This window comes from Carlito syrichta, unplaced genomic scaffold (assembly GCF_000164805.1).
Source record: "Carlito syrichta isolate Samal-C Ts95f unplaced genomic scaffold, Tarsius_syrichta-2.0.1 Scaffold314813, whole genome shotgun sequence".
Taxonomy (NCBI): domain Eukaryota; kingdom Metazoa; phylum Chordata; class Mammalia; order Primates; family Tarsiidae; genus Carlito; species Carlito syrichta.
This window is the reverse complement of record NW_007258909.1, coordinates 150,141-168,958: the sequence shown is the minus strand read 5'-3', so window position 1 is coordinate 168,958 and position 18,818 is coordinate 150,141.

Below are 18,818 nucleotides of genomic sequence, written 5' to 3'. Positions count from 1 at the left end.
ATTTTTAAAAGAAAATATCAGAGAAAATATTCATGACCTTGACTTAAACAAAGATTTCTTAGATACACTGCCAAAGGCATGATTCATAAAGAAACAAATTAATAAATAGATTTCTTCAAAATTTACAACGCCTGCTCTTTGAAAGACACTGTTAAGAGTCTTTCTGTTAAGAATGAATACTCCACAGACTGGGAGAAAATATTTGTAAATCATATACCTAACAAAGGACTTTTATCTGGAATATATAAATAACTCTCAAAACTCAACAATAATCAAACAAACAGCCTAATTAAAACATAAGTATAAAAGGCTTCACCAAAGAAGAAATAAAGATAACAAATAAGCACGTGAAAGATACTGAACATCATTAGTCACTAGGGAAATGCAAATAAAAACCACAACGAAATACTACTACACCCGTTTAAATAGTTAAAATATAAAAGATTGATTATATCAAGTATTGGTGAAGTTGTGGAGGAACTGGGATTCTCATACACTGCTGGTAAGTATATAAAATTGGTATAACCACTTTGGAAAACAGTTCGGCAGTTTTATAAAGTTAAACATATATCTACCCCATGATCCAGTCATTCTACTCTGAAATATTTACCCAAAGAAAAAGAAAGCATATGTCAATACAAAGATTTGCATATGAATGCTATAGCAGTTTTATGTGTAACAGTAAAAATGTGGAAACAATCCAAATGTCCACCAACAGGTAAATGGGTAAACAAATATTATTCAGAGATAAAAAAAAAACTAATACATGCAACAACTTTGATGACTCTCAATTTTGCTGAGTGAAAGAAGCCAGACAAAAAACGAGTACATACTGTATGATTCCATTTATAAAAATCTTTAGAAAACGTAAGGAGCTTTATAGTGAAAGAATACAGATCAGTGGTTGTGTGGCGAATGCCTAGGGAAGGGGTAAGGAGGGGTTACACGTGGCAACTTTTGGGGATAATGGATGTATTAATTATCTTGATTGTGGTAATGGCTTTATGGAGTATACACATGTCAAGATTTACCAGATTGTATCCTTCAAATATGTACAATCTATTGTTTGTCAATCATTTATCATAAAGCTTTTTTTTAAAAAAAAAAATGAGTCCACACAAAAACGTGTAAAAATGCTTGTAGCAGTATCACTTACAATATCCAAATCCTAGAGACAATCCAAATGCCTATTAACTAGTGAATAGATAAATAAAATGTGATACATCCACACAATGCATTTCTGTTTAGCAATAAAAATGAATGAACTGCTGATACATGCCACAACATGTATGAGCCTCAAAAACATGCCAAGTGAAAGAAGCCAGGTTCAAACTGCTACCTATCATATAATTCCACTTATATAGAATTTCTAGAAAAGGCATATATCTCTATGCATGGAGAGTGATTGCCTTAGGTTTGTGATGAGAGTGGGAATTGACTTCCAACAGGCACAAGGAATTTTTTAGAGTGATGGAAATGTTCTTAAATTGGTTTGTGGTGATTACTGCATGATTCTATAGAAACGTACTAAATTTTATGCTATGAAAATTACACTTCAGTAAAGGTGTTCAAAAAACATAAAAGAACCAGAGGAAGCAGTCAGATATTGGCATGTTAATGGTGATTTGGGTAGGGAGTAACTCAGAAGCATTCCAGCAAATGTTTCTCTGACTGACCTGTGTTGGATCTGTGTTGGATCTGTGTTGGATCACTATCTTCAGTAGTGGTTTTCAAATGGGGAATCCTTAAAAGTGCAGTCAACAGGGCAACCTCTTTGGGTCCCCTCCCACTGTGGGAGCTTTTCTGTCCTCTCAATAAATCCTGTCTTCAAAAAAAAAATAGTGCTGTCAACAAGATAACACAGGCAACTTGAGTTCCAAACCTGGTTTTGCCTCTTAATATCTATGTAATATTAAAGAAAGTGTTCTTTCTGAATCTTCAGTTTTCTGATCTTTCTATTCTGTTTTATTATACCTATCTCATGGTATTAAATGAGATAATATACCTAGCACTGTCTATAGAGTGTGTGGAGGGCTTGGATCCACAACTCTTTGTGTGTGGGGGGCCCTGTCTATATAAGCAAACTTATTTTTAAAGTGTATTACAAAATGTACTGGTCCAAATGAAGTATAGTGATTTATCAAAGAAGATTTAGAATAATGCTTAGAGACAAAGTACTTACATATTTAATATTCAGTTGATATAGGTGAAGACTCTGTAGTGTCTGTTATTGTTCACAATGCCATGGCCCTTTGGAACTTATTTGTATTGGAACAATATAGATCTTGCTTCTATAGGTTCCTAACACCATTTATTCAATGCTATTTTGTATGATCACTTATGGCACTTTATCATCCATAGGGCTGCTTGTGAATACTGGCTTCCAATTACTCTCTCATACATTGTTACCATGTCTTATTGTTTGTGACACCACAAGTCTTATCCAGAGTATGCAGAAAAATGTGAATATAGCATAAATGCAAAGCAACACACTTGCCAACAGCGTTTACTTTTGAACTCTTTAGGCCTTAATGAGTCCATTCCTACAATGTGATGGCTTTTGATTTTGACTTACCCCTGCCTTCCATATACTGTCACTGGAGAGGAGGATAGGCAAGAATCTTGTGGGCTGAGAGAGAAGAGTCATCTTATTCATGCAAGGAATAGTAATTATTCATCCGCATTGCTTAAGACCTACTAAGAAGAGTACAATGTCACCAGATCAGACATTGATCAGGAAAGCCCAGATGAGGAGATAGGAGGGCTGCTTGACACATGGCACAAAGCTTGCAGAGAAAGTGGAGGTGACTGTCGTGGATATTAGCATTTAGTATGTACACAGGCAAAAGGATGTTTGCTATTACCCCTGATGACTTCAGGTACTGTAAATGGGAGGCAACAGTGTGATCAGAATATGGATGGGTGATAAACACATACAGCTCAAGTCCAAAGGTCTAGGGTAGTACTGAACACAGAGTAAGTTTTTAAAAGAATGCCTGGAAAATTGTAAGTGCTCAATATATCTTGGCTCATTTTTTTCTTTTTAAATGATAGTTTAATGTAATGGTTTAAAGTAAAAGTTAATCTGATTTTATAACCATCAAGTAAGAATTTATCTTTATAATAAAGACTGTTGACAGTAAGGAGGATGTGGCAGAGATGTAGAGATGCTGGCCACTCAGGTGAAGCTTCATAAAGTATCATTTCTACTAGGGTACCGTGGGTCTCTGGTCTCTGGTCAGAGCCTCCAGAGTTTATCAAATTCTCAGGGTTTTACCCAGACTAGGTATATTAGTTTTCTGTGGCTACTATAACAAATTACTACACTTAGTTCTGGAAGCCAGAAATCTGAATCTGCTCCTTGCCTCTTTCAGATTCTATTGGATGCCAGCATTCCCTGGCTTGAGAATACATCACTCCAAACTTCAAGGCCAGCATCTTCAAATCTCTCTCTGTTCCATCCTCATATTGTCTTCTCCTCTATGTGTTTCAATCTCTCTGTCTCTCTCTTGTAAGGGCATTTATTGCATGTAGGGTCCACCTGGATAATCCAGGATAATCTCCCAGTCTCATGATCCTTTACTTAATCACATCTGCAAAGATTCTTTTTACCAAATAAGGTTACATTTAGAGATTCTATGGCTGAGAACACGATATCTGTTAGGAGGATCATTGATCAGTCAATTAACACTATATAAACTCACAGAAGTTTAATATATGTAAACTAGAATGCCAATTTATAACTTTATAAGATAACTAATTACTATTACATAGACTCAGACTTGCGTCATCTTATTGGAACATTCTCTCTCCTGTAGAAATCTCAGGAGAAGCTAAATAACTCTCAAAGAACTACTACTGGATGAACCTAGAATGAGAGCAAGTGGAGGTGGTGGTCTATCTTCCCAAATGGCACTATTTGGAGCCTAGTGCAGTTTGCTCCAATGTGGAGTGAACTATTTAAGTAGCCCAGAAGTATGGAACATCAGTCAGGACCTGTTTACTACAGACAGGACTGGAAAAATATAGATAGGCATCTGTGCGGTCTAGTGAGCTTGAGCATGGAGAGTTTCAGTAGGAAGTTTGCCCAACTGCTGTTGATCCCAGCACCCAGAAGATGTTTAGTGGTGTGGTGTAGATGTTATGACCATAAACGTTGTGTGTTGGGGGCAGGGGTGCTGTTTTTAATTCAGGCACTACCATCAGGGATCCAGAATGCCCCAACTTTGTTGATCAAATATTGCTCATAGCCAAGAAAATGTAGGTGCAGGAGAGAGCATGGAGGGGAGTCAGAGAGAGAGTCATGCTTTTAATTTGGGTCTCTGCCTTTTTTGTTATTGGTGTGTAGGAATGCAACTGTCTTTTGCACATTTATTTTGTACCCTGAGACTTTGCAAGCAGGTTTTTGACAGATTCTCTTGGATTTTCAAGGTGTAGGGTCATATCATCAGCAAAGAGGGATAACTTGACGTCCTCTTTTCCTATTTGGATACCCCTGATTTCCTTCACCTGTCTAATTGCCCGAGCTAGGACTTCCAATACAATGTTGAGCAAGAGGGGTGAGAGTGGGCAGCCTTGTCTTGTTCCAGTTTTCAGGGGAAATGTTTCCAGTTTCTGTCCATTTAACAATATGTTAGCTGTGGGTTTATTGTAGATGACATTACTATCTTGAGTTATGTTCCTCCTATACCTAGGTGTTTGAGGGTTTTTTATCAAGAAGTGATGCTGGATTTCATCAAAAACTTTTTCTGCATCTAATGAGATAATCATGTGGTTCTTGTTTTTACATCTGTTTATGTATTTAATTACATTTATGGTCTTGTGAATGTTGAATCAGCCCTGTGTCCTGGGGATGAAGCCTACTTGGACATGGTGGATGATTTTTGAGATGTGTTTTTGGATTGGATTTGCTAGAATCTTGTTGAGGATTTTTGCATCTATGTTCATAAGGGATATTGGCCTGTAGTTCTCTTTTTTTTGTTGAATCTTTATCAGTGTGATGTTAGCTTCGTAAAATGATTTGGGGAGAATTCCACCTTTCTCAATCACCTGGAATACTTTCTTCTTTTTTTGAGTTGGAGTCTCCCTCTGCTCGACCTGCTGGGCTCTGGCAATCCTTCCGACTCAGTCTTCCAAGTAGCTGGAACTACAGGTGCGCGCTACCATGCCCGGCTAATTTTTTTGATTGTAGAGATGAGGTCTCGCCAAGTTGCCCAGGCGGGTCTTGAACCTGCAGGCTCAGGCAATTCACTCACCTCGGCCTCCCAAAGCGCGGGTTTACAGGCTGAGCCACTGAGCCTGGCCTGGAATATTTACAATAGGATTGGTATCAGCTCCTACTTGTATGTTTTGTAGAATTCTGCTGGAAAGCCATCTGGTCCAGGGCTTTTTTTTTTTTTTTGTAGGTAGTTTTCTTATGACAGAGTCAATTTCCTGGGTTGTTACTGGTCTATTTAGTGTCTCAATGTCATCTTGTTTCAACCTGGGGAGGTTACGTGGTGTTAGAAAGTCCTCCATTTCATTTAGGTTATCAAGTTTGTTTCCATACAAGTGTACATAGTAATCTCTGATAATTTTCTTTTTTTTGGTGTCAGTTGTGCTTTGATCTTTTGTATTTCTGATTGTGTTTATTTGGGCTTTTTTATTCTTCTTGGTCATTCTGGCTAGGGGTTCATTAATCTTGTTAATTCTTTCAAAGAAACAGCTTTCTTTTTATTGATGTTTTCTATGATATTTTTGTCTTCTATGTCCTGTATTGGGGCTTCTTATTTTGATGATTTGGATTCTTCTGCTAAAGTTAGGGTTTTGGTGGTCTTCTCTTTCTAGCTCCCTTATGTGATTTGTTAGGCTCTCCACTTGTGATCTTTCTGTTTCTTGATGTGTGCTCGTAGAGATATAAATTCCCCTCTTAGAACTGTTTTCATGGCGTCCCAGAGGTTTTGGTAAGATGTTTCTTCATTTTCATTTGTTTCAAGAAATCTTGTAATTTCTGCTTTGATTTCAGTGTTGACCCAGTAGTTGTTCAGCATCATGCTGTTTAGTGTCCATATCCTTGTGGGCTTTGAGGAAATGTTGTTGGTGTTGATATTTATTTTTATTCCACTGTGGTCTGAGAATGTGCATGGCAAGATTTCAGTGTTATGGAATTTGTTTATGATTGATTTATGGCCAAGGATGTGATCTATCTTGGAGTATGTTCCATGTGGTGATGAGTAAAATGTATATTCTATGGTTGTTGGATGGAATAATCTATAGGTATCTATTATGTCCATTTGGTCGAGTGTCAAGGTTAGGTTCTGGATCTCCGTATTGATTTTTTGCCTCGATGATCTATCTAAGGCTGTTAGTGGGGTATTCAAGTCCCCTGCTATAATAGTGTTAGAGTCAATATCTTAGTTTACTTAGTAGTTGCTTTATAAATGCTGGTGCTCCTGTGTTGGATGCATATATGTTTAGGATGGATATTTCTTGTTGATGGATTGAACATTTTATCATTATATAATATTCTTTTGCATCTTTTAAAATTTTTGATAGCTTAAAGGTTGTTTTGTCTGATATTAAGATTGCAACTCCTGCCTTCTTTTGTGATCCATTTGCCTGGAGACACGTTTTCCATCCTTTAACTTTGAGTCTGTGTGCATCCCTTGTGGTGAGATGTGTCTCCTGGATGCAGCAAATAATTGGGTCATGGTTTTTTATCCAGTTTTCCATTCTGTTTCTTTTCAGTGGTGCATTTAGTCCATTCACATTCAGACTGATTATTGAAATGGGATTGTTTATCTCTGTCATGAGGTTCTTATAAAGTTTTTTCTTTGTTTGCTTGTTTTCTTTTGGTTTGGGGGTTAACGTATGTGTGTGTTTTCAAATTTCTTGTTGTGCTGTATTCTCTGTTGATTCTGTGCTCTAGTGTTCTCTTGGGAAGTGTGTTGTCATTTATTTTTTTCTTTCTTCTCTGCTTAATACTTTTTTAAGTCTCTCCTGTAGAGCTGGTCTGGAAGCTGCATAATCTCTTAAGGATTGGATGTCTGGGAAGGATTTTAATTCTCCATCAATGATGAAGTTGAGCTTGGCTGGATAGGAAATTCTTGGTTGAAATTGTTCATCTTTGAGGATTTTGAATATAGGGCTCCAGTCCCTTCTTGCTTGTTGTGTTGCTGCTGATAGGCCTGCTGCTATTCTGATTGGTTTTCCCCAGTGGGTAGTCTGACCTTTCTCTCTTGCTGCCTTTAGGATATTTTCTTTTGTGCCTACTTTGTGTAGATGAATTACTATGTGTTTAGGGGTTGGTCTTCTCATTTGATATATTGTGGGGGGTTCTTTGTATCTCTTGTGCTTGACCAGTCACATCTCTGGTTAGATGGGGAAAGTTTTCTTGGATTACCTCCTAGAATACTTGCTCCAAGTTGTTCTCCATTTCCTTTTCTTCTTCTGGGATACCAATCAGGCATAGGTTTGGCCTCTTGATATAATCGCACATGTCTTGTAGCCTTTGTTCTTTCTTTCCAAGTCTTTCTATGTTTTTTACAGATCAGGTTAATTCCATGTTCTTGTCTTCAAGTTCTGAGATTCTTTCTTCAGTTAGATTATTTCTGTTTTCCATGCTTGTCATCTTGTTATTTCTTTCCTGGATGAAATTTTTTATTTCCAAAATCTCTGTTACAAGTTATTTCAGTGTTGCATCTTGTCTTTCTTGAGCCTTATTCACTCTTTCCATTCACTCCCTAATCCCTGTCATATTCTGGGGACAATTGTTGGTGGTTTTCATTTTTGGGCGCCAAGGTCTGATTTTTCAGGAGTTTTGTCTTTGGCACACTTGAAATTGCCTGAAGCCTTCCTTTGATTTTTCTTCATTTGTGACAGATCTCTTGTTTTTCTCTTTAGTTCTGTTATTCAGTATCAGTGGGAGAGATTTTTCCCTTCTGATGTTTGCTCAGTCCTCTATTCTTCCCTGATCTGGGTTCTGGATCTGTTCTATTTTGAAATAGGATGGTGTATGAGAAGCTTTGCTGTCTCTTGTAGTTTTTGAAATTTGAATAAAGTAGGGGATGGGGTGCTAGGAATCAGAAACTACTTGCAAATTAGAATGTTCACTTATTGTGGTATGTGTTCCCTGAGACCTACTCCCCACCACCACTCTATATGACAATGCAAAGCAGAAACCAATGCAAAAGCGGTTGAACACATACACACACACCCTAAAACAAACTGGAATAACAACAAAGCAAAACAAAACAAGTAACAACAAAAAAACCCCAACAAAACTAAACACACACACACCCATGCCTAGCACAAAGTATATAGAGAAAAAAACCAGAAAGGCCAGAGGAAAAAAAAGAAAAAGAGATTCAGGTTGAACCCTCACACATATATTGACACACACCTTAAACTATAAAGAATGAATATTAAAAAACCCCGAAGAACAAAAGAGCAAAAATCACCACCAACAACAAAATCAAAAGATGAACACTCAATTATTCACATACACATATAAACAGAAAATGACAAATAAAAGAAGAAAGAAACAGAAAAAGAAAAGAAAAAATTTGTGGAGGAATGCAGATCAAACCCTCACATACATATTCATGCACAAAGAAAAATATTTTAAAAATAGATGAATTAACAGTCAAAAAAATTTTTTAAATTAAAAAATAATTGAAAAGTTAAAAAAAAAAAAACATCCCCCCAAAACCTGCCCTTTTGTTGCAGGCTCTGTAATTGTTCCTCTAATCAGGTCTCTTCTGCAGAGCCACCTCTTTCACTCTCTCCTAAGGGATAGAAGCAGGGAAGGAGGAGGGGCAGTGGAGGTGGATGGGGCTGCAATCCTCTTTTCCCACTCTTATATGGTCAGGGAGATCTCCTCCAGTGGGGAGGAATGGGATTGTCTCTTTCCCAGGTATGTACTCTCACCGTGGGGGCCCCAGCCAGGCCTATCCTAGAATGGAGTTCTCCTATTGTGACTGATGTCCAGGCTCCACCAGGGTTTGTCCCTCTCAGTCCTGGCCCAGCTGTGTGGGTCTGATGCTCAGAGGATTGCTGGAGAGGAGGGGGTTTGGATCAGCCCCAGGCTCACCACTGATCTCTTTGGAGCTCTTCCTTGTCCTTTTCTGGCCACACCCTTTGTTCCATGGCTGGATCAGGGTAGGGGGTGAGGTGCCTGGAACTCAGCACTCGTCAGGTCCCTCTGAAGTTTGTGCTCTCAGGATATTTACTCTGGGCTGTGATCAGTCCCTGAATAGTTGATCTGCCAGTCACAGAGAGCAGGTCTGTTGCCCCGTGGTGAGCAAGTCAGAGCACTTTCTTGCCCCACCTTCAAGATGGTGGTGGGGTGTCTCTCTTGTCCTCTTCCATAGGAACTTGCCTCTGTACTCTCTCTGTAAGCTCTGCCAGAGCCCTGCCAGGTGCTGAAGTGGTGAGGCAAAGCAAGGAACTGGCAGTCTCTCTCCTTCAATGGTGAGGGAGAGCCTGGGGTGATAGTTTCTCCCCCCAGGTTTTTCAAAGGAAAACTTTTGTCTTTTTTAAAAAAAAACAATGGCGCTCCACTTCTGTGACCCAGGAAGAGCCAGGAACGACGTAGAGAAACTGTTGCATCAGCTGTTGCACTAGGGGCCTGGCCACCCTCTCTCAAGCCCCATTTAGACAGTCTCTCCCAGCATTTTCTTCCCAGGGAGGGTTTGTTGATTAAAAACAAAAAAGAAAAAGAAAATGGCACTTGGCTTCTGCGTCCCAGGAATCGCTAGGGTCCAAGTCCAACGGCTGTGGCACCAGCTGCTGCACCAGGAGAGCCTGGAAGCGGCTCCCTCACTCAGTCAGCCACTCACACGCCCACTCACTCACCAGCACGTACACAAAATTTTCCATACACTCACTCACTCACACAGGGACTCTCATAGTTCGACTGGCTCGGCTGTCATCTTCCCAGCTCCCAAGAGTTAGGGTTTTAGAGCAGGAAGTGAACATTTCAGGGCAGAGAGCAAGAGACTTGCTGAAGAGAATCACCAGGCCCTGGAAAAACAGGAAGGCTGAGAGTGTGCTTCTGGGATTACCTTCTAAATTAAACACCTGCCCCTGTTACATAGTATGCGTTTGGTGAAGCTCAAACTAAGACAGGGGCCAGCCCCAGTTGTGCCAACTAAATTGAAAGTAAAAACAGAGGAAATGCATTCTGGATTTTACTGCCAGAATTTTGCCAACTTCATTGATTTTATTTCACAAGGAATATTAATATAAATTGATTTTATTCCACAAGGAATATTAGTATAAATTTCCTGCACTTCTAATACTGGCCACTGGCTTTACCACAGAAGACTCCTAGTAACTAGAGAGGCCAAGTTAGAGTGTAGAATGTATTGGATAAAGCCTATTCCTTCACCTAACAACAATCAAAAAAGACATAGAACAGTTGTCTCAGTCCATTTTGGGTTGCTATAACAAAATATCTTAGATTGGGTAACTTATAAACAACAGAAACTTATTTCTCACTATTCTGGAGACTGGACAATCTAAGACCAAATGACTGGCAGACTTGGTGGCTGATGAAGGCTAGCTCTCTGCTTCACAGATGGCAACTTCTTGCTGTGTCCTCACACGGTTGAAGGGATCATCTAGCTCTCTAGGGTCTTTTTTGCAAGGACATTAACCCCACTCATGAAGGCAGAGCCCTCATTATCTAATCAGCTCCCAAAGTCCCTACCTTCTAATACTATCATACTGGAGATTAAGTTTCAGCATACTAATTTTGGAGATAACACAAACATTCAAGCCATAGCAATAGTCAAAATACAGTATAAATGGAGAAAACTCAGTGGTTTTGCCTGTCTATCTTTAAAGATAAACTTTAGGTGTAGTGCTTCCTAAAAGAACTAAAAATTGACTTTCCATATGATTCAGTAATCCTTCTCCTGGGAATATATCTGGAGGAACATAAATTGTTCTACAAAAAAAGACACCTGCACACACATGTCTATTGCTGCACTTTTTACAATAGCAAAGACATGGAACCAAGCCTATTGCCCATTGAAAGTGGACTGGATAAAGAAAATGTGGTACATATACATGAGGAATATTATGCAGCCATAAATAAGAACAAAATCATGGACTTTGTAGCAACTTGGATGGAGTTGGAGACCATATATATACTAAGCAATCTATCACAGCAACAAGTAACTGAATACCACATGTTCTCACTCATAAGTGGGCTCTGAACAATAGACACATGAGCACGAGAGAGGGATTTGCAGTCGCCGGGCACTGCTAGGGGAGGGAGGGAGGGAGGGAGGAGGCAGCTTTCTGTAGTTGAAGTAAAATTTAACAAAGCAAGAAGAAAATGTCACTTTACAGACATATGGGATATCTTGTTTTGAAGCCAGTAGTGATATTCAGATAATATGTTCTTATTTCTTTGTTTGTATAGAGTAGTCCAGAGAAATTTAGAACCCCATACTCCAGAAGACTATATTGTTAACTACTAAGCATACTATGGCAAAGGTAATATCCATTTCCACCTTCTTCATAATTACCAGACCCTGTAATAATGGAAAAACAATGTACCTACCTAAAAACTACCCTCTCTTACAGAAAGGGACAGTCAATAAGATGTAATTAGAGCTGTTGTGTGGTAGTACATGAAGGGCTTCTAAAAGGGTGCTGATTCAGTTGGGAAGTTTGTCTTTTCTTCCTCATCCCCCTGTCTTCCTTTCTGATGCTTAGATTGTTGAAACTCTAAAAACCATCTTGGCCGATGAAGCAGTCTTGAAAATGGAAGGCATGTTCCATGGAGGGGCAGAAAGTAAAGGGGCTTCAATCTCTGACAACTGTACACATGTCATAGCAGCTCTAGACAGCTTATCACCACTCTTCTGTTATGTGAAAAAGAAATTTATATTGTGTTTAAAATATTGTTATTTAGCTTGCATGTTGCATTTGAACAACCCTTACTCTAGCTGATATATATACCAACACATAAAATCAGAAAACAACAGTTGAAAGGCTTGCTCAAACTTATTGAAGGGAAGATGATTAGTTAATATCAGGAATGTATATACTTAAACAATGCAGGTATACTTCTGCGGTAAAAAATAACTGTGGTCTGCACAATTACATCTGCAAACATAACCACAGTTTAAAAATATCAGAGTTTGGGAATGTGGTAGAATTCAACAACAGAAAGTTCAGAAAGGAAACTTTCACGGACCGAATGTTTGTGTCCCTTCAAAATGCACATTTTGAAGCCCTAGTTCTCAATGTGACAGTGTTAAGAAGTAGGACCCTTGGAAGGTAATTAGATGATAAAGTAATGAGAGTGGAGTCCTCATGATGGGATTAGTGCCCTTATAAAAAGAGACCTGAGAACTAGTGCTGTCTTGTGCTCTCTCTCACTCTCTCTCTCTCACTCTCTCTCTCTCTCTCTCTGTATACCATGTGAGGATACAAAATAAAGACAGTGATCTACAGGACAGGAAGAAGGCCTCACCACAACCTGAAAATATTGACACTCTAATCTCAGACTTCCCAGTCTCCAGAACTGTGAGAAATAAATGTCTATTGTTTATGCCACCCAGTCTATGGTATTTTGTTATAGTAGCCTAAGCTGACTAAGATGAAAGCACATCAGGATTTAGCTATTTTTCTTTCTTTTGAGTATTCTATACTCATAGATATCATACAATGTGAAGAAAACTTTTTTAGCATCTATTTTAATTTTCTCACTTTAGAAATGGGTAAACTAAAATTGTTTTCCTGTGGCCACTCTGTTACCAAGTTCCGCAAATCTTTCTTTGCAAAATGACAGATATGTCTCCTCTACTTTATGTCTACTCCTGACATATCAAAACAGCTTTCATCACTTCACTTGTGAACGCCAATAACCTCCTCACTGAATCTCCCTGTCTATAGTCTCCTTTACCTTCAGTTAAGCCTGTAAAGCTCTACTGTGGGAATAATCTTCACAAAATCTTACTTTTTCCCAATGGCTTTCCTTTTAGAACACTTTCAATGGTATCCGATAATCTAATCAATCAATTTGAGTCAGTCATATTTCTCCCTAGCTCTACATTTTACCCTTCCATGTTTGCCTGTGCCAGAGAAAGCATTTACATCAATCTTTACTACCTCAATGGGCTCAATCATCAGTCTCAATAATGGACCCATCAGATTTAGCTGTCCCTTTGTACACTCAGGCAGTATTTCAATTTGCTGATGCCAAAATGCTATCTAGTTCTGAAAGATGATCACAACTGTTGGGAAGCTTTGTTTAATGGAAGAGAAGGTACTTGAGCTGGCTCTGGTGACTAGGAACAAAGTGGTGGATGAGCACAGCTGCCGGAAGAGCTTAGATGAGCCATGAAGGGGCAAACAAGCAGGAGACTGAAACAGGAAAAAAGGGCCAGAACATTGCCAGTTTATACAAGAACTGCCACTTTCAAGGTAAAATAGGATTTGCTACACACTTGGCTTTGATCATGCTTTGTCTACCAGGTGCTTGTTTGTCTTCTCCGCCAAATCAAATTATGTGACGTCTACCAAGAAGAAAGTCAAGTTTTACTTCTTCCTACATGAAAATTGCCTCAATTACTTAGCTCTTCTATTTTCTTCCTTTCCATAGTATATATTTGACTGTAGGAAACTTTTGACTTGAAGTTTTATTCAATTTATTATTTTATTATAGACTTGCCTGGCAGTATTATAGCATGAGATATCTCTTCCAAATAATGTTTATTTTTCTGAGATATTGTAGTATATCTTATCTATTCTTTTGGCATCACAACAGGGTTTGACATATAGAAAATGCCAAAGAGATTGGCTGAGATTATCTGAATGTACTTGAGATTATATTAATGTAGACAAGATATATTTAATATATTTAACTATATCTAGGTCTGAAAATTCTTGTCACTATAATATTCTCTTCAATATAACAAAGTAAAATTTTTGTGAAATATTTTATTAATAAAATTTAGCATTCTGTAAGTATTAAAAATATAAACCTCCAAATTATTTAAACAAGCAAAAAATATATTCATAATTTTTTTCATGAATAGATTGGCAAGGATTTAGGAACTCTGGTCATACAAGAGTTCCCTTTTATGAAAATTTACTGTATACATCAGCAAAGCAGTTTCAATGTGAATGGTTAATCAAATCATGAAAATAGCTTTGTTATACAATTTTAGCAGTTTCATGGTACTCATTAAAACGAGATTCTGTCTGTAATATTATATTTTATAACAACAACAATAACAATAGCATGTTTTCTTTGTATTATTTAATATAACATCTGTGAAAACACATTCTGTGAACTGATGTTAATGGATCTTACATTAAAAAAGAAGTTCCTTAGTCAAACATGTTTGGGAAAGTTAAACAGACATCTCAGTACCCTTTATATATTCATGTGCATTTTGATTCTCCAAGAACAAATATGTTATGTTTCCCAAACTACTTCAATTCATGGCTTGCTATGAGGAAGCCCAAGCTAGCCACAGCGAAAGGCTGCATGTAGAGATAGAGATACCTGGAGAAATCCAGCTGTTTCAGCTATCCAAACACTGGCACCAGACATGTAAGTGGTGAAGTCATTGTAGACATTCCAGCTCCAGCAGATGTGATGCTGGAGAAGAATCAAGGAACTCAACCAATAGGTAGAGCTATATTCCCAGACATATGATCCCAGATCAGCCATGCCAGCCTTCTCTAGCCATTCAAATCACTTCAGCTGAGACTTTAGTTATTGCGGAGCATAGATGAGTCAACCCCACTGTGCCCTGTCTGAATTACATTTATTTATTTATTTAGGAATTGTAGGATACGTGTGAGGATTTGTTACATAAGTATATTGCATGAAGGCGAAGTCTGGGCTTCTGACAAGCCCTCTCCCATCATCAATAGTGGGTATAGTCCCAATAGGTAGTTTTGTATCCCTTATCCCTCCTTTCTCCCTTCCTCCTTTAGTAGTGCCCAGTGTCTGTTGCTCCCATCCGTGTACCTCTGTGTGCCCGATGTTTAGTGTCCACTTATGAGTGAGCACACATGGTATCTATCTGTCCCAAATTAATGAGAATAATATAATTCTTTTGTGTGTGTCACTAAAGTTTAAAGTAATGTGTTACACAGCAATAGATAACTGGACAAGTTCAGTAATATAAGTTAAAATGCTCAGCTTGGTACTTGGCACTCATTAATGTTAGCTTTCTTCCACCCTCACCCCCACCCCCGAAAGACTTCCATTCTGTGGCATACATACCCAAGATTGCTGATATCCTTATGAGGATCCTGATGTTGAAGAAAAAGAAAGAGCAGAAGAAAAGCCAGGACTCCAAATGTCTAAAATAACAAAAGCATGCATATTTAAGGAGTGAATATCCAGGCAAAGGAATATCTATTTTATTTTTTATTTTTAAAAATAATTTTTGTGTGTATTTGAGATTTCCATACATGATATTATGAGATACATATAGACAGTAAAATGGTTGCTGTTTATATATATCTCATGATGAAACAAATGAATATATCTATCATCTCACATGGTTACTTTTTGGTGGCAAGAACAGCTAAAAAGCCGGGCTCGGTGGCTCAGCCTGTAATCCCGAACCTTGGGAGGCTGAGGTGAGTGGATTGCCTGAGCCCGTGGGTTCGAGACCCGCTTGGGCAACTTGGTGAGACCTCATCTCTACAATAAAAAAAAAAAAAAAATTAGCCGGAGGGCAACTTGGTGAGACCTCATGTCTACAATAAATCAAAAAAAAAAAAAAAAAAATTAGCCGCATGCCTGTAGTTCCAGCTACTTGGAAGGCTGAGGTAGAAGGATCGCCGGAGCCCAGCAGGTCAAGGCTGCGGTGGCCAGGAGCGGCCACTGCACTCCAGTCTGGGCGATGGTGTGAGACTCCAACTCAAAAACAACAACAACAAAAAGAACAGCTAAAATCAACTTATTTAACAAAATCTCTAATATAATACAATTTTATTAACTATAGCTTACATGTTGTACATTAGGTCTCTAGCATTGTTCATCTACAAATCTGCTACTTTGTATCTTCTGACCTACATCTCCCCATTTCCACCTTGCATCATTCGTAACCTCTGTTGTATTCTCTATCTCTGTATATTTGACCCTTTTTAAAAAAGATTCCACTTATAAGTGAGATCATGCGATATTTTTCTGTCTGTGTCTGGTTTATTTCACTTTGCATAATATAAGCGTCTATTTTAAAGTTGATCAAAGCTGTCATTCTAAACAGACTATAAATTCTTCCCTTTTATGTATATTTGTATTGATTTCAAGATACATCTGCAAATTTTTAAAATTCTTATCACATTGAGAGGTTGGGTCTCTGTTCCCTCCCCTTGAAAATGGGTGGGATTCTGTGACTGTTTTGACCAATAGAATATGGCAGAATTAATGCTATGTTACTTTCAAGGCTAACTCATAAAAGGCAATTCAACTTGTACTTTATGAGCTAGAACATTTTCTCCTGTAGCTTTCAGCCACCGTTATAGAGACTCAGAGAGGCCCCCACAATGAAAACTGAGAGCTGCCTAAGCAGTCCCTAGTTACTTCAATATGCTGCTTTGCCAGGCTCAATCATTGACTGCAACCACATGAGAAAGCCTGAGCCAGAGCCATGCAAACTAGCTCTTTCCTTAATTTCTAACCTCAGAAACCATAAGAAATAATAAAAATAATTGTTCTTTTAAGCCACTAACTTTTGTGTAGTGATGTGGGGTAATAGCTAATGAAAATTGTATTCATTTAAATACATTAGGAAAATGTTAGATTGTATTGGGTTATGATCACCAGGTGGTGGCCATTTTCCTCTTTTTTGTGTGATCCTATTAAATTGTGTACTTTTCTTTTTACCACTCAACAATCTGTACACTTAAATAATAAATAACAAGCAAAATGACTCCGTGGATGGACCTTATCAGGTGACAAATTAAGCTAACTAAACTTGCAAAAACAGTTCCCACTTATTAAATAAAAAGTTAAAGTGCATTTTTTTCATTTTTCAAAAGCTCTGATCATTATTATGTCTTCAAATGGGTCCATCCTTCCTCTGAGTATTAAGACTTCTAGCAGAGCAGAGTTGAGAGTTTGTAGAAACAAGATAAAAATAAGTTTGAATATGGTGCTATTCACACTTTTCTTTTTTGATTCTAATCCAGGATAACAAGAACAAACGTGCTCCTTTTTTACTCCTATCTGTGCCATTTATTAGCCTACTCTGTATGGTTAGTGAAAAGTGAATATTTTGGAGGTCCCTGAATGAAATAAATTTCAAGAGAGGGTAGACAAACACTAACGACCATCTAACATAGTTTCTTAAGTTGAATGCTTATCTCTTTAATTATTTTTCGTTTCTTCTTTTTTAGTTGTTCTGTTATTCAGTTAAGTATTCAACTTTACATATTTCTCTCAAGACTCATATACATATATGTACAGTTGTGCCAAAAAATGTATACACATTTTTTGAGTATGATGTTTGATCAAAAGATGGCATTAATCAAATGAATGCTAGCGTCACCATGTGACAGGCAGGACAATCAAATAAAATGGCAGAAGCACAGTTGCGTGAATGTCATACTAAACATTGCTACTATAATTTAATTCAACTTCAAAAAGTAATACATAGATAACATCTCTCAAAATGTGTATATATTTTTGGACACCCCCTGTATATACACATACATATTACCAAAAAATACAAATTTTTGACAAGACTGATGAAAAAAGCAAAGATATACAAAATGCAAAGGATGATAAAGGATGTAGATATTAAAAATATTTTTAAATGATGTCATAAAGAACTTTGCCCATACGTTTCAATATTTAGCTAAAATATTTACATTCCTAGGAAGTTGTCTTAGTCCATTTTGTTTTGTCATAACATAATACCTGAAACTGGATAATTTATAATGAACAAAAATTTATTGTCTCACAGTTCTGAAGGCTGAGAATGCCAAGATTGAGGGGCTAGTGTCTGGCAAGAGCTTTCTTGATATATCATTCCATGGTGGAAGGGCAATGAGTGATGAGAGAGAGAGAAAGCAAAAAGTCGAACTCACAGCCTCGAGTCATTTTTATAGCAATGTTAATTCATCCATGAGAGTGGATCCTCCATGACCTAGACCCCTTCCATTAGGCCCTCCCAACATTGATGCATTGGCAATTACATTTCCAACACGTGCTTTTGGGGGGGCACATTCAAACCATAGGAGAAGATATAATTACCTAAATTGTCTCAAGAAACAAAATGCCTACATCTGTAGTTAAAAATTATTCTCACAAAGAAGACACAAGAACAATACAGTTTTAGAGGTCATTTCAATAAACATACAAAGAATATATACACTTATATAACCACTTCCAGGGAGAAATTCACCAGCTCTTTTTATGAGAACAGTATAAACTTCACATCAAAACCTAACTCTGAGAGTATGAGAAAGGAAATTATAGTGCTGTCTCATTGATTACTATAGATGCAAAATTCAAAATAAAACATTATCAAATAGAGCAGTATAATATGTATTAAAGATAATACAGCATGACCAAATTGAATTTTTCCCAGCAGTGCAAGATTGGCTTAAATAGAACATCTAATAAAAATGTTAAAAATTGTTCAATGTAATTCAAAAACCATTCCTAACTTAAACGATTTTAAAACTAGGAACATAAAGGGACTCCATTAATCCAATAAAAGACATTAAAGAAAAAAACAGAGAGCAAACTTTATACTTAATATAAGAATGTTGAAAGCATATCCTTAAAAACCAGGAACTCTGTTATCAGCAGTTCCATATTTAGAATTATCCTATTCAGCACAATA